The sequence below is a fragment of the Bactrocera tryoni genome, chromosome 3 (assembly GCF_016617805.1).
Source record: "Bactrocera tryoni isolate S06 chromosome 3, CSIRO_BtryS06_freeze2, whole genome shotgun sequence".
In the NCBI taxonomy this organism is placed as follows: domain Eukaryota; kingdom Metazoa; phylum Arthropoda; class Insecta; order Diptera; family Tephritidae; genus Bactrocera; species Bactrocera tryoni.
The window spans coordinates 65,586,283-65,608,004 of NC_052501.1; the positions used below are offsets into that span (position 1 = coordinate 65,586,283).

General features: G+C 37.9%; 1 protein-coding gene and 1 pseudogene across 1 annotated transcript in view; one reads left to right on the forward strand and one right to left on the reverse strand.

Moving 5' to 3' along the window:
- Positions 1-21,722, forward strand: part of LOC120770738 — a 57,496-nt gene that overhangs the window by 5,226 nt on the left and 30,548 nt on the right. The window lies entirely within an intron of this gene.
- Positions 17,535-17,736, reverse strand: LOC120773162 (annotated as a pseudogene).

Below are 21,722 nucleotides of genomic sequence, written 5' to 3' on the forward strand. Positions count from 1 at the left end.
CTGCATAACAGTTTCGTATAAGTTCTGGCTTGATTTTATTGGTTCAAATTCATAGAATAAAAGAGATATTTGTGTTGTTGTCCATTTGCACTATTACTGTGTATGATTTGCTGTTTTAAAGAATTTCGATCAGTTAAGTTATTTTGATATAAATAAAGTAATTAAAAAAGTGAGGAAAAGCTTCGTTCGGGTGTAACCGAACTTTTCATACTCATGCGACTTCTTAGTTCCAAAGCCAGGGAGATGCCTTCAGGTGAATAAGTGTTGTAAGTTATATGGGGTCTAGAGTAAGCTTTCAACCGATTTTACTCTTTTTTTAGACACGAAGATATAAAGTTATTAGAAAAGCATGCTCTCTCAATTTTATTAAAATAGCTCACATATATGCAGTATAGAGTCATCTGGAAGTTCGAAAATATTTCTATTTGTGATATGGGCGCTAAGAAAATTATTGAATCGATTCAAGACACCTTTAACTAAATAAGCATACTAAAAATTCTCCGAATTTCGATAATATAACTCACGGATTGACCGATATTTTCGGTCATATTCGGTATCTGAGGACTTGAATATTTTTGGTCCGATTTGGACACTTTCTGCTCATAAGGTGGTATATTTGAAGCGCACATTTCGGGTAAAGTTTTATATCGATGTATGCATTGGCGCCTTCTTGGCGTGGTTATATTCCAAGTCGTGTCAAGCTGTCGTGTAAATCATGTCATGAAAATCCACTTTTATAAATAACGTGTTTTGCGCGTTTTGCTGGGTTTCATCGAGTAAGAAACCGTATTTTTTAAACAAAATGAAATATTTCATTATAAGTTTTTTTGTTACAAACATACACTACTAGATAACCCGTACACGTTGTACTGTGGCTGATACATATTAAGTACTACAAATACCATCTATATGACTTCTATTATTTAGATTATGACTATTAGCTAAGGAGATATAGAATTTTTGGTGAAATTTTGTTAGTTTACAAAAAAATTGATCAAAAAGCATTTCGTAGGTTAATAAAGCATTGGTTTTTGAGGGGAAATACTGTTGAATTTGGGCTGTGCACCAGTGAAATCAACCGAGTCCAATCGATAGTCTGCCTAGTGGACTGCATATTATGAAACGGTTCTCAAGCGTGGAAAGACAAAAAATCGGCTGGCAAGGTGCTGGCATCAGTCGTTTGGGATGCACGTAGTATATTATTCATCGAATGATTACTGAGCCAGTTTTAACTCATTGCACTGTGTATTTGGTTGCAGTTTTATTCTACTATTCCCAATATTTACCAATTTTATTATTTTTTTGGAAGAACCAGTTTGAAATTGTACGCATATATTTCTTCGTTCCCGTTTAAATATTGCACTACTGTGTGTAATACTTCGAAAAGTTTCTATATTTCTCAAATTATAGTAGACCTTTTTATCAAAACTTCAGTTATGCTGATATATTGTTATGCTGGGTATCGCGTTTGGTTTGTTATGAATGCATTTGCGCCCTTCTAGCATAGTATCCGCAATGCCTTGACGACGAAAATGTCAATGTAATTTTTATTTGACTAACGGGTTCGTCCTAAAAAACTGCCTGGTTCAGGAGCAAAATCAGTACAACTCATATTATAAGCACGTATAGATATGCACATTTTTACTTTTTTTTCCATTTTTGATTTCTAAAATTTTCAAATGATTCTTACGTGAATTTGAGCAAATGATTTGAAATATAATTTTTGGACTAGGTTCTATCCAAAGTAAACAGGACTTAAAAAAAACAGAACAAATGGTTTTTTCGGCAAAATCAATTTATTTTATTCAAAATAGTCTCCTCCTGTTTCCATTCCATACAGCTTTTGAAATTTTCATGATGCCGCTATCAGGTTCTGTGGTTAATGGTTAAAAAATTTTTGGTCAAATAACCGCTCACAGGCGTCGATCGAATGTTGGATTCTGAGCAATTTTTGGTCGTCAGTCAATTTGTGCGGAACAAACCGTGCACACACCTTTCTGAAGCCCAAATTTTCGGTCAAAATGCGATAAATCGATGTTTCCATTCCATTTCCATGAATTTCAATGATGATTTCAATTGATTTTTGATGAATTCACGCACAGTCTCGATGGAATTTCCGGTGATCACGGATTTTGATTGGTCCACATGTTGATCGCCATTTATGTCTTCACGAACACTTTGAAAACATTGAAACCACTCGTGCACTCTACTACGGGATAGGTAATCATCGCCATAAACTTGTTTCATCAATTGAAACGTTTCGGTAAAAGTTTTACCAATTTTAAAACAAAATTTAATGTTGGCTTTTTGTTCGAAGCTCATTTTCGCACCGATAACACAAATTCACTGCACAATGGATAAAGATAGCAGATTCTATCGCACCAGTGGACATATAGATGTCGCCACCAGGGGGCGCTAGATTTAAAAAGTCCTGTTTACTTTGGAAACCACCTTGTATATATGAATTGTATTGAATTTTAACATAAAGCTCGTGATCTCTACGACATTTGGTTTCAACAAGACGGCACCACACCTCACACATTGCATAAATCAATGGATTTATTGAAAAAACACTTCGATGAGCAAATAATTTCTCGTTTTGGGCCGATCGATTGGCCACCAAGATCGTGCAATATCACACAGTTAGACTTTTGCCTCTGAGTACATGAAAAGTCTGAAGTCTATGCGGATAAATCCGCTTCGATTCAGGCCTTGGAGCAAAACAACACGTGTGTCATTCGCCAGTTACCAGTCGAAATGCTCGAACGAGTCATCGCAAAATAGACTCAACGGATAGACTATCTGAGAATTAGCTGCGGCCAATATTTGAAAGAGATAACATTGAAAAAACAAATGCCAAATAATGTCCTTTCGAATGATAGTAAGCATTCTAACAGTGTTTCGTCAGTGGAAATAATAAAGTTTCGTGTAGCCTGTCAGTGTTAAAATCCAACTGTACAAGTTAAACAAATTTGTTAACACTATTCCTTACTAGAAGATAACCTGGGGGTTAGTCGCTTAACGTTTTTTTCATAATTCAAAAATTGCAAGTAGGATAGTAGTTGTGAAAGAAAGGGTAATCTCAGGGTGTTATAATAGAAATGAAGTGTCGAATTATTATTGTTCTAACTGACTCTGTGAAAGCGCACCAAACATTTAGCTAAATTGAACTGTTCAGAAACATTGTAAAATGGCAAAAAGGGAATTTAAAGTTGTCTTTCGACTTTCAGTCAAAATAAGGTTTGTGATTCGCGCATAGGGAGGGAGGTTTATGCCAAATTTCGTGAAAGAAATTTTTGTTTTGGATGATAAAAATAAAAAGCCCAAAAAGTTGAATATTTGAATTTTTCACATAAACTTTGAGGTTAGGTAAAAAGCATATTTGTACTACCTACAATTTTGATATATAACTTCTTTATAATATATAAAAATTCAACAAAACACCCAACCTTATTTTTCCTGACCTCACATCGTCCGTAAGTCATTTTTCCTTTAATTTGTGGTTCTTTAAAAACTTGTCTACCTTGATCTATATGTACTTTAAAATATACCGAGAATCAATCGAAATACGTGAAACATATTTAGGATACCCAAATGTATACATATATGTCAATATTTTCAAATTCTCTGTTGAAACCTTCAAAGAAATCCATTCTCAGACATGCTCACATTCACATATATACGAAAACGCATGCATGTAACGCTGCACATGCTCGACCCGCCTGCCTCCTACTTAGTTGGCGCATTAATTTTTGCTTAGCAATTATTTGGGTCGACAGCTACTGACAGCTTATTGTGCCCGGCTGTCGCTGGTCAACAGAACTTTGTTGCTGTTTCTGTTGCTTTTGGCGAGGCGTGAAATTCTCTTGCCGAAGCTTCTGCTAAGGCTGTGGTTGATGTGGCTGCTTGCTACACTGCCACTGGTTGCCCATGACAACTGCAAAGTAGCCTTTGATGCTTCGACAAAAGCAACCAACGCTTCTAAAATGCGGGCTGTCAAAACTGCAATCTTCCACTGGAAAATTTGCTTTATCAGCTGTGTAACCCAATTTAAGAAACTGCAAATTAAATTACATGGAGGCTGTGAAGTTCTGATTTGAAAATATGAATTTTAGATGAACTCAAATGGCAGAAATGCTAAAATAGTTTATGTTGAAAAGTAACGTTATTATTTGAAGTAATAACGTGTTTTTCAAAAGGGACGCTACAAGAGTAGATCGATAGGGACAGCAAAATACGCTACATTTTCTACCGCTCTTTTGACATTTCTCTTCAGTAAGGATTGACATTTTATCGTGGTAGGAGATACGATCCAACAAGGTGTCGATGGCCTCGATTTTTTTAATAAACCGCCAAAAATAATAATTTTTATTATAACAAGAAATGTTAAAAATAACGCGTATATAATCACTCTATCAACCAAACTCGTTTGCACAAACAATAAATTGTTAACCCCTGAAGGTTGTCAGGGCGTATACGTAACTTTGTGAAGAAGTTGAAATTCAGGAGTAAATAGTTGGGGGCGAAATGCAAGTCAACCGCACGTAACTCATGGTGAAACCTTATGCATCTAGTGTAAACAACTGCAGTTTGTGAAAGTTGAGGTGGTGGTTATGAGGTGAGGAAGTTGGTCAGCTTGAACGACAGCTTGTTGGACGCATCATTAAAAAGTTCTCACACATAAAGGTGTTCACGAAAAGACAGGTACAGTGAAATGCGTTGGTGTTTTAGAGGCTGAGGAGGAAGCCGAAAGGAGTTAACAACGAATTTGAGATGCTGCGCTAAGTGGAGCTCGCCGCTGGAAGCATGGTGGTAACAAAACGAGGTGGTTACTCTTTTGACATTTATAAATGAAAACTTATGTTGTAAGGTTAGAAATGGAATGACAGCGAGCAGGAAAACACTCGCAATTGCATTGGGCAGTGAGGGTGGTAAGTACAAGTGAAAGAGTTGAAAAGCAACCCACAAAAAGTAACGGCAAAGCAGAATATTTGTCCTGCCCCCACAAGTATACTTCACTTCATGCAGCGGCTGTATAGTACCAAAACTTTGAAACTTCTTCAATATTGCATAATTAACCTACTCGTCCTGTTGGGCAAAGAAGAAAGCGACCTGCTTATCACATCATCTGAATCAGGATAATCTCGACTGCAGTAATTTCCTGCTTTTCAGCCTTTATTCAAGCAACTCAGGAGAGTTTTTCAAGAGATTCAAGTTCCGCAATAAATTATATAACTCACCCTGGTATCGTCTTAAAATTCAAAACTTGACTTGTCATCGGTTCAGGTACAGCATTTGCCATCTCTTCCCAAGTAGAGTAGCTTCGTTTGCTATTTTTTAGATACCTTGGGCAATGGGACGCATGGCTAATTGCAAATTGGGGTTTGAGTTTGTTTGCTTTCGTTTTAAATTATACCCTTTCAGATTACACGAACAAAAATAACAATCATAACTATACCATATGAATACCATAAGAATCGTATATCGGAGAGATTTTTTCTTTGCCTTGAACCAATTTCGAAGATCTTCAATAATTAGTTGCAGAGTTTAAGAAGTGCCCAAGCCGTAACCTGATCTTCAAGTTTTGGGTCGAAATACGCGAAGCGTAGCACACTTCGTTTAGAAAGTTCCTTATAAAAATTGTTGCTTCAATATCATATACAGAGAACCAAAAGAAACTTGTACAATCATATATTTTGACGTTGAATTGATTTATCTCACAAGCTATCAAAACTCTCGTGTTGCTTTTTAAAGTGAGAAGAATGTCGTTTTATTAATTTTCATAATGTGTTAATTTTTAAAAATGCAGTTTTCTCCAAAAATTAAATAATCAAAAATATATACATTTTCGAAAATAAAATAAATACTCAAGTTTGTTTTTTTTTTTTAATTCTTTGCATTTTACGAAACAACTTGAAATCCTTGAATTTTTGAGTATGTTTTTTTATTTTCAAAACACTTAAATAGATAGAGTAAGTCAGTTGAAAACAGCCAGACAGCATTTTCGTTACAGACCTGTCTAATTATATTAAAACTCAAAACCATCATTGATTACACAACTAGCGCAAACACAACAAACAAACCACGCAATTCAAATAAGAGTCAATCAACACGTAAAGCTACTGGCAGCGCTTCTGAGGCAGGCAACAGAATGTAGCCACATTTGCATGGCAATCAATTGCACAACAATTTGGATATTGATGCTCGTCTACTTCATTGCCACAAACGCTTCCAGCAACGCCTTGTCTCGCCTAAACTGGTAGGCGCTGTGCGAGAAACACATTTACCGCCACAAAGTATGCAACGCAGCCTAATAGGCGTTGTCGAATGTGGTTTAGCATGAACTTTGACTTTTGGCCACATAAATAATAATTGAAATGATTACTAATTTGCTTTGTGTGTGTAAAATTTGAGCGATGTGTTTTAAAATGATTTTTGATAAAATATATTTTAGTGATTTGCACACTTTTGGGTGCGGTATTGGTAGTTGAAGCGAGATAAACATAAACAAAAATATATATTCTAACTTAAGCATTTCTATAACCGCATTTCTAAAATTTTACACTTAAGCAAAATGTCAAGCAAGAAATTGAACAACAAGTTCAACTATGAATTTCAATTTGAATATACATATACTCAAACTAAAATTCAAACAGAAAATCGATCACATACTAAAGAATAAATTTGAAATATTACCATATACTTTAAACTCAAGCATGAACTCAAATTTAGAGTTTCACTCATATTTAAATATTTAAAAAACTCTCTCAAAAACTCAAATTCAGCAAACAAAAATTTCAGACTCAAGCATTACCTCAAATTTAGAGTTTCACTCAAATTTAAATATTTAAAAAGCTCTCTCTTCTTCTTCTTCTTAATTGGCGTAGACACCGCTTACGCGATTATAGCCGAGTTAACAACAGCGCGCCAGTCGTTTCTTCTTTTCGCTACGTGGCGCCAATTGGATATTCCAAGCGAAGCCAGGTCCTTCTCCACTTGGTCCTTCCAACGGAGTGGAGGTCTTCCTCTTCCTCTGCTTCTCCCCCAGGTACTGTGTTGAATACTTTCAAAGCTGGAGTGTATTCATCCATTCGAACGACTTGACCTAGTCAGCATAGCCGCTCTCTTAATTCGCTGAACTATGTCAATGTTGTTGTATATCTCGTACCGCTCATCGTTCCATCGACTGCGGTACTCGCTGTGGCCAACGCGCAAAGGACCATAAATCTTTCGCAGAATTTTTCTCTCGAAAACTCGTAACGTCGACTCATCGGTTGCTGTCATCGCCCAAGCCTCTGCACCATATAGCAGGACGGGAATTATGAGCGACTTATAGAGTTTGGCTTTTGTTCGTCGAGAGAGGACTTTACTTTTGAATTGCTTACTCAATCCGAAGTAGCACCTGTTGGCAAGAGCAATCCTGCGTTGGATTTCCAGGTTGACATTGTTGATGGTGTTAATACTGGTTCCTAAATAGACGAAATTATCTACAACTTCAAAGTTATGACTGTCAACAGTGACGTGAGAGCCAAGTCGCGAGTGCGACGACTGTTTGATTGATGACAGGAGATATTTCGCCTTGCCCTCGTTTACTACCAGACCACATACGCCAGCAGCTGTACACTCTTATAGAATATGGTACCTTCTCTATTAAGTTCTGCAGCTCGAACTATTTTCTCCAGAAGCAGGTTGAAGAAGTCGCACGATAGGGAGTCGCCTTGTCTGAAACCTCGTTTGGTATCGAACGGCTCGGAGAGGTCCTTCCTGATCCTGACGGAGCTTTTCGTGTTGTTCAACGTCAGTTTACACAGCCGTATTAGTTTTGCGGGGATACCAAATTCAGACATCGCGGCATAAAGGCAGCTCCTTTTCGTGCTGTCGAAAGCAGCTTTGAAATCGACGAAGAGGTGGTGTGTGTCGATTCTCCTTTCACGGGTCTTTTCCAAGATTTGGCGCATGGTAAATACCTGATCAGTTGTTAATTTTCCAGGTCTTAAGCCACACTTATAAGGTCCAATCAGTTTGTTGGCGGTAGGTTTCAGTCTTTCACCCACTACGCTCGATAAGACCTTATATGCGATATTGAGGGAGGCTAATCCCATGGTAGTTGGCGCAGATTGTGGTCTCCTTCTGTGGATTTGCTATTTTTTGTTGTTCTTCAGGCGGGCAATTGCTATTCCGAACTTCTTCATGGTCGGGTAATGGAACGTCTGCTCCATCGTCATCGATTGGGGAATCGGGTTCTCCTTCTCCTGGTGTTGTGCGTTCACTGCCATTTAGCAGGCTGGAGAAGTGTTCCCTCCATAATTTAACTATGCTCTGGGCATCAGTGACTAGATCACCTTTGGGGGTTCTACAAGAGTATGCTCCGGTCTTGAAACCTTCTGTAAGCCGCCGCATTTTTTCGTAGAATTTTCGAGCATTACCCCTGTCGGCCAGCTTATCAAGCTCTTCGTACTCACGCATTTCGGCCTCTTTCTTCTTCTGTCTGCAAATGCGTCTCGCTTCCCTCTTCAACTCTCGGTATCTATCCCATCCCGCACGTGTTGTGGTCGATCGTAACGTTGCGAGGTAGGCAGCCTGTTTTCTCTCCGCTGCGACACGGCACTCTTCGTCGTACCAGCTGTTCTTTTGCTCTTTCCGAAAACCAATGATTTCGGTTGCAGCTGTACGTAAGGAGTTTGAAATGCCGTCACACAGTTCCCTTATACCGAGTTGTTGACTAGTGCTCTCAGAGAGCAGGAGTGCAAGCCGAGTAGAAAATCGTTCGGCTGTCTGTTGTGATTGCAGCTTCTCGACGTCGAACCTTCCTTGTGTTTGTTGGCGTGCGTTTTTTGCTGCATAGAGGCGAGTGCGAATCTTAGCTGCAACAAGATAGTGGTCCGAGTCGATGTTAGGACCTCGGAGCGCACGCACATCTAAAACACTGGAGACGTGTCTTCCGTCTATCACAACATGATCGATCTGGTTGGTAGTTTTTCGACCCGAGACAGCCAGGTAGCTTGATGAATCTTCTTATGCTGGAATCTAGTACTACAGATAACCATATTTCAGGACACGGCGAAGTCAATCAGCCTCAACCCATTTGGGGAAGTTTCGTCGTGGAGGCTGAATTAACCGACCGTAGTGCCAAAGATACCTTCTTTGCCCACCCTGGCGTAAAAGTCGCCAAGCACGATTTTGACATCGTGGCGGGGGCAGCTCTCATAAGCGCGCTCCAAGCGCTCATAGAAGGCATCTTTGGTCACATCGTCCTTCTCTTCCGTCGGGGCGTGGGCGCAAATCAGTTGAAGAATCTCGAATATGTTGAAGAATCTCGCTTTGATGCGGATTGTGGCTAGACGTTCATTCACCGGAGTGAATGATAGTACTCGGCGACGGAGTCTCTCTCCCACCACGAATCCAACACCAAACTTGCGCTCTTTTATATGGCCACTGTAGTAAATGTCACAAGGACCCACTCGTCTCTGTCCTTGTCCCGTCCATCGCATTTCTTGGACGGCGGTGATGTCAGCCTTTGTTTTTGCGAGGACATCAACCAGCTGGGCAGTGGCACCTTCCCAATTAAAGGTCCGGACATTGCAGGTGTATGCCCTCAAATCGTAGTCCTTATTTCGTTTGCCATGGCACGTCACCAAAAGGGGGGTCTCTCATCCGAGGCTGTTTCAACTTTTTCATTGGAAGTGTTTTTTTACATGGCGGGTCCCAAGCCAGGCGCACAACCCTATGTAGGGAATGTTTCGCCTTCTCACATTAGCTCGCCTTCGAACGGATGTTCTTAGGCTACCCAGAGGATACTTGGTCAAAGACCGGAAGTAGTGAGCTGCTTGAGCCATGTGTAAAAGAATCGTTTCTAGCCACTCCCAAGTGAATGGCGATCAGAGAACTTTCCTCACTTGCGTGAACTTCTACACATGACTCCATCCTCCTAAAACTCAAATTCAGCAAACAAAAATTTCGAACTCATGCATTAACTCAAATTTAGGGTTTCGTTCAAATCTGAACATCTGAAAAGCTTTCTTAAAAAACTTAAATTTAGCTGAAAACTCCCAAATATAATTTTAGCTCAACGTTTCAAATCTTAAACAGGTTTTATTTTTGGGTGTGATTTCATATAAAACTCAAACGCAAACTTCACTCAAAATTTTCAAATTCCTGTTAGAGTTTAAACTCTAAACTCATGCAGGTATATTTGAAACTCAAATCCAAAACTACTCAAGAATCAATCGCAAACTCATATTGAATCGCACTCAAGCTCATCTTCAATTCAAAATCAACTGCAACACAACCAATTGACTTCAATCGAAGTCAAACTCAATTTATACTCATCTTTAATTTAACTCTATTTATACTCAAACTCAATTTCAGCTCAAAGTCAACTTTAAACGAACTCAAACTTTATACTCAAAATCAACGTAAATCGAACTCAATTTATATCCAAACTCGATTTCAGCTCAAAAACAACCTCAGCTCGTTAAACTCAATTTATACTTCAATACAATTTCAACTCAAAATTAATTTTAATTTAACTTAGCTTATACTCAAACTCAATTTATACTCAAAATCAACATCAATCGAACTCCAAACTCAATTTCAGCTCAAAATCAACTTCAGTTCGTTAAACTGAATTTATATTCAAATAGAATGGGAACTCATAATCAACTTGAATTTAAACGCAAAATAAATTTCAACTGAAATTTAACTTTAACCTCAAATGTAAATCCATTTTAAATTTAAGCACTAATCAGATACAAAATCAATAACAAACTCTTCTTCTTCTTCTTAAATGGCGTAGACACCGCTTGCGCGATTATAGCCGAGTTTACAATAGCGCGGCAGTCGTTTCTTCTTTTCGCTACGTGGCGCCAATTGGAGATTCCAAGCGAAGCCAGGTCATTCTCCACCTGGTCCTTCCAACGGTGTGGAGGTCTTCCTCTTCCTCTGCTTCCCCGGCGGTTACTGCGTCGAATACTCTCAGAGCTGGAATGTTTTCATCCATTTGGACGACATAACCTAGCCAACGTAGCCGCTGTCTCTTAATTCTCTGACTATGTCAATGTCGTCATAAGAATGTACTATATACTATCTCGCACAGCTCATCGTTCTATCCAATGCGATACTCGCCGTAGTCAATGCGCAGAGGACCAAAAATATTCCGCAGAACTTTTCTCACGAAAACCATATAGCAGGACGAGAATAATGAGTGACTTATCGAGTTTGGTCTTTGTTCATCGAGAGAGCACTTTACTTCTCAATTGCCTACTCATTTCGAAGTAAAACCTTTTGGCAAGAGATATTTTGCGTAGGCTTTTGAGGCTAAGATTGTTATTGCTTTAATGCTGTTTCCAAGATAAACAAAATTATCTACGACTTCGATTTTATGACTAAAAATAGAAACGTGGGAGTCTAGTCGCGATGAGGATCGCACGACATCGTTCGTCTCGCGAGTGACGAGAATGTTGAGGTCAATGATATCAATATCATCGGCGTACGCCAGCAGTTTTATACTCTTATAGAATATTGTACCTGCTCGATGAAACTCTGCAGTTTGAATTATTTTTCTCAGCAGTAGATTGAAGAAGTCATACGATAGAGAAACCTCGTTTGGTATCGACCGGCTCGGAGAGGTTCTTCCCGATCCTGACGGAACTTCGGGTATTGCTCAAAGTCAATTTACACATCTGTATTAGTTTTGCGGGGATACTAAATTCAGACATCGCGGCACAAAGGCAACTTCTTGTCGTGCTTTCAAAAGCAGCATTGAAATCGGCGAAAAAGTGGAGCGTTTCGGTTCTTTTTTCAAGGGTCTTTTCCAAGATTTGGCGCATGTTAAAATCAGTTGTTGATTTGCCAGGCCTAAAGCTGGACTGTCAAGGCTATATCAGTTTATTGACGGTGGGCTCTCACACAATACGCTTTTTAGAACCTTATACGACATGTTGAGGAGGCTTATCCCATGTTAGTTGGCGCAGATTGTGGGCTTTCCCTTTCTGTGGATTAAGCAGAACACACTCAAATTCCAATCGTCGGACATACTTTTGTCTGTTTCGTCTGTCAGTTCCTCGCCGCCGTATTTGAATAGCTCGCTTTGTGGTTCATCAGATGAGTAACTGCTATTCGAACTTCTTCATGGTCAGGAAGTGGAACGTCCGCTCCATGCTCACCGATTGGGGAATCGTATTTGACTTCTGTTGGTTTTATGCCTTCACTGCTTTTCAGCAGGCTGGAGATGTGTTTCCTTCATAATTTTGGTATGCTCTGGGCATCAGTTATTAGATCAGCTCAACAAGAGTATACTTCGGTCATGAAACCTACTGTTAGTCACCGTGCCTTTTCGTAGAATTTCCGACCATTACTCCTGTTGGCCATCTTGTCAAGGTCTTCGTACGCTCGCATTTCGGCCTCCCTGTATTTTTTGTCTGCAAATGCGACTTGTCCAGCATGTTGTGGTCGATTGTAATGTTGCAAGGTAAACAGTCTGTTTTCCACTGCGACGGGACACTCTTTATCTTACCAACTGTTCTGTAGCCTTTTCCAAAAACCAATGGTTTCGTTTGCAGCTGTACGTAATAGGCTTGAAATGCCGTCAAACAGTTCCCTTATACCGAGTTGCTGACGAGTGTTCTCAGGAATCAGTAGTGAAAAACCGTAAGCTTTATACCTAAAAAGCCAGCTTCACTATTACCCTTTACCATTCTTCTAACCACAGTATCGGTTCCCAGTGGAAGAAAATAACTTTAAATGGGCGGCTTTAATCTTCGTCAGAGGATGAGATCTGAGATAATTATAAATCGATATTTTATAAATAACCCTGGTCGTATGTGTTAGGCAAAATGAGACTTCCCTGTGTGTGACAATTGCACGCAGTTACTATAGAAGCCTTGAATTCTCGTTCATAAAAGAAGAACTAAGAAGCTCATGTGTGTCTAGCTGCTTAGTTCTAGAGGACAGAGAAATACTCACTCGCTTAGAGACCGGTAGTAATGGGTCGACATGATGGCATAAAAGAATAAAAAATTACTTGCATTAGGTAAATTACCGTATTTCTATATGTATGTCTTAAACGAAACGATTATTTCTTTCAACGCAGTTTTAAACTTTCTCTTAATCATCATATTAATCATGCCATTAGCAACATGATGAGGTTAAAACAAATCAATTTTTTCGTGTGGACACGCAGTTTACTGTGGCCTTGTTATTTCACAACGTTGGCATAAACATTTCGAAGTCATTTGCCGCCATTTGCCGCCATTTGCATAACGGTGCAGCAACTTAAAAGTCCACCACGACCGTTAGCGGCAGTGGAATTTCTTAACGCGCAATTGAGCTCGTGCAGCTGGTCGGTTTGCTCGATTTGGCTTTGCTGTTTACTGATGGTGATGTTGCGTGCACTGCTGCCGCTCCGAGCATCTATGGCAATGCATCGGTGGCAAATTGAGTCCGGATGGCAATTAAATTCCCAAATGTTCAGCGCCGTCGTTCGAAGCAATCGAGGGGAACAAATTTAAGTGGAAGACGGAAAATAGTTAGCATGCAAATTTAGTATTATATGAAAACTATTGCAAATATTTAAAATTTAAATAAATGCAGTAAAATTAAAAGTGTATGACTTTTTTGTTTGAGTTAAATTTCCGTATATATATGTAGTACATGGTGCCCAGAAATTGTAAATAAAATTTAATCACTCATCGACGTTCATTTTGTCGCCTTCAAAGTATGCACTTTTTGGGATGGCCCTCAGCTTCTTCTGAAAACTTTTTTTTATGTCTTCGATCGACTGAAAACGGATTTCATGGAGGGGTAATTTCAGTTAAGAGAACTAGGAAAAATCACAAAAAGCCAAATCTGAAATCCGACCGTTTTCGAAGGATGATTTAGCACAAACCCCTAAATACGGCCAAATAGAACTCCTTATTCACCGTCTGTCCTTCCGGAACAAATTCATGATGCACAAAACCATGAATATCGAAAAAACAATGACACTTTAATTTTTGAGCGGCCTTGGCGTTATTTTTTTTTTGCTTTCGCCTCGTTTTTATACCCTGTATTTTAAGTTTGTCTCTAAGTTTGTTGCACCCTGAAGGAAGCGTTGGAGACCCTATAAAGTATATATTATATATGTATATAAATGATCAGTATGTTGAGATGAGTCGATTTAGCCATGTACGTCTGTCTGTCAGTAAGTCTGTCTGTATATATACGAACTAGTCCCTCAGTTTTTTAGATATTGCTATGAAACTTTGTAAACGTCATTGTCTCTTCAAGAAGCTGCTCATTTTTTGGAACGGCCGATATCGGACCACTATAACATATAGCTGCCATATAAACTGAACGATCGGAATCGAGTTCTTGTATGGGAAACTGCCTCACCAAGAAATTTGTCATTAGTTATTGTTTATAAAAATAATGTAATATCAGAAGAAATTGTTCAGATTAAGGGCTTGTATGGAAAACTTTCGCATTTGACGTGGTGTCTTCGCGAAATTTGGCATGGATTACTACTTAAGGTAATAACATAATCTCCGAAAAAATTGTTCAGATCGGATTACTATAGCACATAGCTTCCATACAAACTGGACACATAGTTACTAAAAGAAATGCACCTGTAAAGGGTATATTAGCTTAGGTGCACCGAAGGTAACGTTTTTTCTTGTTTTTTCCTCCATTCCGATGATTGTTGACTTGTTTGTATATAAAAGCGATAAACCCATGTCTCATCGGCAGCAATAAATTTGTTTTTTTTTTTTAAAGCACCGTAAACAGTTTACAGTTTAGGTCTTGGTGTTCATAAAACCATGAATGTAGGACTGGAATTCGCTCGAACGACAACTGTTTACGGTACTCTTTAAAAAAAAAACTTTATCGGGACGAGTCGAGCAAGAACGAGTCTTATACCCAACCAAAGCCTCAAAATCTTTCGAACGGACTCGCGAGAGGTGTCAGCTCTATTGCCATTTCTCTAATACTTGCCTGACGATTTTCAGGTACCATATCTTTCACTTTTTTAAGATTTTCGCCCGTAGAAGAGATCGAAGGTCTTCCAGAACAAGGCAAGTCTTCAACGATTTCTCGGCCGTCTATGAAGTTATTGTACCACCCATAGAGTTGTGTTTTTCATAAAACTAAATTACCGAAAGCCTTTTCCTATATTCGCAATCATTCCACAGACAAAATTTGAGAGTAATTCTTTGTCTGATATTTTTATTCATTGTAAAAATCACATCGCACTACTGAAGTGTACCGACTTAAGCAGCTGCTGTGAACAAACTGGTTGACAGATAGCGCTCATATTTGGCATAGTAGTGAAACAACAGTTCTACCAACATAGCAAAGTACGGTTTATTAAAATATCATTTACTCGGCGAATTTCATTTCTATTCTTGCATACTTTTTTGTCACAATGCATATATCCATATCTATGGAACTATATCTAATTAAGATAATAAATAATAAAATTGGAAAGAAAATTAAATTTTTTGTGAGTTGTTTGCTTAAAATACATATTTATTTAAAACGTTTTACTAATTAATTTCATGTTAATATTATATCTGCACTTTATGTTATAAGAAATTGTATGTAAAAAGAAAAAAATGTTTAGTTTCACTCTAGATTAAATATTGACTCAAAATTAATGTGAACTTTAGGTAGATAGCTTTAATAACCTTCGGGTATTACTTTAGCACTAACTGACTTAAGTTTTTGAAGAATAGACTTTAATGTAATTAATACTGTATCAAAATTGAGTTCAGCTGAATTTAAACCTTGATATCCATAAGAATGGTAAAGGAGGTAGTTTCCATACTCTAAGGTTTTATTTGTCTGAGTTAAGGGTTTACGGGTTTCAAAATAATCTAACTTTTTTATTTCCTTATAAAATTCTACAACACTTTTAGAACATTGTCCCAAATTTTCAAGTTGATCTGAGAAATAGTTTCGGAGATACAGCCTTGGGAGCTCGTGAGCTAAGTGCGCCGTCTTTAAACGCGTTTTTCTCGAAACCGAAACTCGAAACTGTGTTTTTTAAAGTCGGTTGGTAAGATTTCTCGAGAATAACTCAAATGACCTCCATTAAATTTTACACAGGTCTTTGAGATATAATTCATAAAGGCTTGGACGAGGGATCTTTTTTCAGTTACAACTATTAAAAAAAAATATCGCGAAGTTTCCACTGAAATTTTAAAAATGTCTGCCAAAAATCCAATTTTCAAATTTTTTTCCTTCGTCCAAGATCTCAGTTAAGGTTTTATCTAAAACATGCTTTTTCACATTTTCTTGCCAACGCGGGTCACCGAAAATGGCATTGAAATGACCGAGTTTGAAATATTTTTCTTCCAAAAATTACAGAATTCCTTTGCTAATAGTGTGTGTTTGTAACAATAAAAAGTTGTAACAAAATATTTAATTTTTTACATAAGAAAAAAATTGTTGAAAAAAGATTGTTTTTATCCGAGGTACATGGGTTTCCCGTAAGTTGGTTTCACTCAATAAACGGGGGCATTTAAGGGATCGTCACAGTGTGACACTTTGAAAAATCACTGATTTTCGCTCTGTTCCCCACTCTGCATGTTTACTAAAGTGTATCCTATCCGATAATGCAACAAAAAAAAAAACGATTTTTCGAAAATTTCACACTGAGACGATCCCTTAATCCAAATTTATAGCTAGCGTAAAGGCGAGATATTCCTAAACCAAATTTTAGTTGTGTCTGAGTATATTTGCTTAGTTTTCTAAGATTGTAATTTAGATTTCATCTGTACTTTTGAGTTTTTATAGAGATATAGAAAAAAACTAGAAAATTTAAATTCACATTTTATAAATTTATTATGCACATAAAATGAAGAATAAAGCAAAGTCTAAATGAAGCAACTTTGACCAGAAAAGTAGTTCTGTCTCTTCGTTGTACTTATATATACATATACTTGCATTCATTGCCAAACAAATAATGCACAAGATACAAACATACATATGCGTACACATATGAATATGTCACCAAAAAAAAATTGATCTTCACAAGACAATATGGCAGCCAAATTGGCGAAGAACAAGTGTAGTACATTTTACAACAAAAACGATTTCATTCATGAACGCAGTTGCAAATTCCACAAGCGATCTCGCTTCATTCATAAAAACAGAGGCCGTAACATCTCCCCGAGCATGCCTTTGCCAACAAGTCGTCTTTTCGCGACGATGGCAAAAGCCAAAAATCATAAATTGCATAACTTTCTGGTGCTTCTCGCAAAAATCTGCGTCGATATGTATTCACGATCATACATATGTATTTACGCATGTTTGTAGGCGAAGCTGCTACAGCGGCAAGGGGTGACAATCGGTGGCCATTACTTTACTTATGCCATAGAACTTCTATTGCTACGAATATGGAAATGACAACGAAATAATGCAAATAAGCATATTTCTAAAGGTCATTAATTTCTTCGAAGAAATGAAAGGAATGAATGATCCTGAGAAGTATAGTCTTAACTTTTCAACGGCCAACGCAGAGTATTTCAACCAAAAGGAATTTATTCATTAAAATCGCCACTCAGAAGTCGTTTTATCCGTTGTAAGCGAACGATTTTCGAAGAAACATCATTTCTAATATGCCACAAGACAAAATTAGAAATGAACTTCTTAAACCTCACGCTGTCAGATAAAACGATATACCTCGTCATCGCGGGTCGATTTCCAAAAATGTAAATGAAGACTAACTACAGAAATGATCCTGTAAAGTGTAGCCTTAATTTTTCGACGGCCAACGCAGAGTATTTCAACCAAAAGATACGCAAAATAGTTGAGAATTCGCAGAAATGAAAGACAAACGAAAGAAAAAGAAGCATAACTTCAATAATGCACAAGCATACAAACATACATATACGCACACATGTGAATATATCACCAACCAAAAATTGAAACATTGTTCTACAAAAACAACAACAGCATAAGCATGGCAACATATTGTTGTTGGTAGAAAAGCCGAGCTGTGCCGAAAGAAACGAACAAACGATCGCCGTTTTGTCACCGCTTGGCTTGCTGATCGAACATCTTCGCAGACAAGGTTGCGTTAAATTCATATTGAGCAAGGTTGCGTTAGATTCATATTGAGCAAAGTTGCGCAACCTGAATCTATCGCAACCTTTTCCGAGCTGTATATTTTTTTCTGACTTAATCTTGAGCTGAGATTCCTTCTAAAACTAAACGACATGAAAAATTTTAGATTGGGTATGAGTCAACTCCTTTTTAGTTATCTGAGAGTACTTGAGCACAAATCCAATTAATTTAATGTGAAAAGAAAATACTTTTGCGATTCGACGCCGCATTTCTTAAAAATTTTTGTATGTATAATTTATTTCTTTTTGAGTTTGCTTTTTTATACTCTCGCAACAATGTTGCTGGAGAGTATTATAGTTTTGTTCACATAACGGCTGTTTGTAAGTCCTAAAACTAAAAGAGTCGGATATAGGGTTATATACTTATGCCAAAGTGATCAGGGTGACGAGTTGAGTTGAAATCCGGATGTCTGTCTGTCCGTCCGCCCGTCCGTGCAAGCTGTAACTTGAGTAAAAACTGAGATATCAAGATGAAACTTGGTACACGTATTCCTTGGCTCCATAAGAAGGTTAAGTTCGAAGATGGGCAAAATCGGACTTCTGCCACGCCCACAAAATGGCGAAAACCGAAAACCGAAACCGAAAGTCATAACTAAGCCATAAATAAAGATATTAAAGTGAAATTTGGCACAAAGGATCGCATTAGGGAGGGGCATATTTGGACGTAATTTTTTTGGAAAAGTGCGCGTGGCCCAGGCCCCTACTGAGTTTTTTGTACATATCTCGGAAACTACTATAGTTTTGTCAACCAAACTCTATAGAGTCGTTTCCTTTAGGCATTTCCATATACAGTTCAAAAATGGAAGAAATCGGATAATAACCTCGCCCACCTCCCATACAAAGGTTATGTTGAAAATCACTAAAAGTGCGTTAACCCACTAACAAAAAAACGTCAGAAACACTAAATTTTACGGAAGAAATGGTAGAAGGAAGCTGCACCCAGGCTTTTTTCAAAAAATTAAAATGGACGTGGCGTCGCCCACTTATGGACCAAAAACCATATCTCAGGAACTACTAGAAAAGAAACTTGAGTGCATTTGTGTGTGAAAACAAACACACGCTTGAGTTTTTAATTGAATAACGAGCTTTCGATGTGCCACTTTTTCATTTTCTTTTGACGCACTAAATCATTCATTTATAATCAATCAAGAACTTTAAAGGCATATCAGACATACATACATGTCCAGACACGCATATATAAATGTGCATTTTCCCTCGCCGCTACTTTATTAGTGTGAGTAATGGCGAAACATTTCATCTCTGCAATTTTCCAAGCACTCACCCAGCCAAGTGCGGCAAGCATTTTCGACGCACGAGTGCGCTTACTTAGGCATGCCTCCATGTTAATGTATGGATATATGAGTGTGTATGAGTAAGGATTTGCTGTTGTGTATATGGTCCCATGCCTGTTTGTGTGCGTGCATTAGTGCGCCGCTGTATCTCCTTAATTAACGCCACCTATCTTTCCAATTCCAAATTAACTTACTCTGCCGTATTACTCACTTCTCTCCGAGTTTCCACTTCTTAGTTATATCTCATTCTGTTACTAACTAGTACTGAGTCTGCAGCAAAATCTTGTGATTCCTTATATAGTAGATCGACTATTTTTGATGACCAAAATCAATAGTAAGTATTAGAGTACATAGCAAGAAGTACGCCCACTTAGTATAATAATTAAGCGAGAATATCAGTTTTAAGCTTATTAGAAAATTATGTTAAGATCGAGTCGACGAAAATTGGCTAAGTTACTTCTACAAAGGTTTGACAAGCAAAGTTCCCGGTTTATATTACAGCCAACGAATCCTAAGGTAACCGCTTTAAAACTAGTTATAAACTGTAACTGGGTTCCTTCCTAGTGATACGCATTTCTCGGCGCATGACTGTACTATATACTAAATACAATATGCATAAATTTCCTTCAGATGCGGCTATACCATATACCTAACCATTACATGAATTCTTGCAAATGCACTACACCTCCGTTTACACTGACGTTTGATAAGAAGCAAAATACCCAAATTTGGATTTTATAGAGTTGACACAAAATGAAAAATTTGCTACCTTACCACATTCAAATCTAACCATGTATATCAGATAAGTTTGACTCAGTGTCTCATTTGTCTATGAAAGTGTCAAATTTACGCAACAATGAAATGTTGCGAAGAATATGCTTTGTTTGATTCTCTCTTCACTTATTTTGCATTATTTCGGGGATTTGTTGAATCCTTATATTTTCAACAATTATTTCAAATGTTTTGCAGCGCTCCAGTGTGCTCACCATAACCGAAAATAAAGCCCTGATTGGATAAGTAGTGTTCAGGTATTTGCGCTTTAAAGTTATTTATATTTTTTCAAAATTATTTAATATTAAATTGCTAATGAGTAGAGAATTTGAGTGTGTAATATATACGAGTATCAGTCAAATAGCTTACATACATTTGGACAAAAAGTACATGGAAATAGTAAATAAAACACATCTCATTTTTTTTTGTTGCCTTCAACGTAATCTCCACTAGTTGTTCCACTCGATTTTCCAGTCCTTACCACACTTTTATAAGCACTTTTTGGGATCCTTTACCGAATTTTGTTTTATCTCTTCGATCGACTGTGAACGGGTTCCACCGCGTGAAAAATTTTATTTGGGGAACAAACAAATCACACGGAGTAAAATCTGCTGATTACGGTGGTTGATCGATGGTATTCATTATGTTTTTGGCCTTAAATTCGGTCACAATCGTCGTTCGATGCGATGGTGCATTACTATCGAGTAAAATCCATGAATGGTTTTTCCACAATTCCGGCCGTTTTCGACGGATGTTCCCACGCAACGCCTCAATACGGTCAAATAGAACTCCTTATTAACCGTCTATCCCTCCCTCATGATGTACCAAACTACGAATATAAAAAAGCAAGTAGGATCACCTTGATTTTTGAGCGGCTTTGGTGTGGTTTTTATAGTTTCGGCACATTGTTTAACTGCCTTCCTATAATTGTTGACTTATTTGTTTGTCAAACTCACAAACCCATGTCTTACCTGCAGTAATAATGCTCTCCATGAGTTTGGGTTCCGAATTCACACGATCAAGCATGTCCAAAGATACCTGGTTACGGTACGCTCTTCAAAAAAATTCAGCTTTCTCGAGACGTGGCGAGCAAGAACGCGTTTCATATCTAATATATACACAAAAATTATTCGAAAGGACTCGGAAGAGATATCGAGCTCTCAAGCCATCTCTCGACCGTCTTTGAAGTCTTTGTATCACTCGTAGACTTGTGTTTTTGATAAAACCTGAATCACTATAAGTCTGTTCCAACATTTGCAACAATTATGCATACGAAATTTAGTTAGAAATACAAAATTTGAGATAAATTCTTCCTTCTGCGCTTGACTAAACGTTCTCACTTTTGGAAATAATTTCAGGTTTAGAACTTGGTTAAGTTAGCTGGGTGATGCACCAAGATAGTAAGGGATCACACTTAGCCTGTAAACACAGTCCTTTGTGAATTCTTCATTTCAAAAACGGGACATTCGTGCAGGCAGAGTTAAGATGATTCAATCGCATCCTCTTTCAAGCAACTTATGCAACTGATATCTCTTAAATTTTCAATCTATTACTA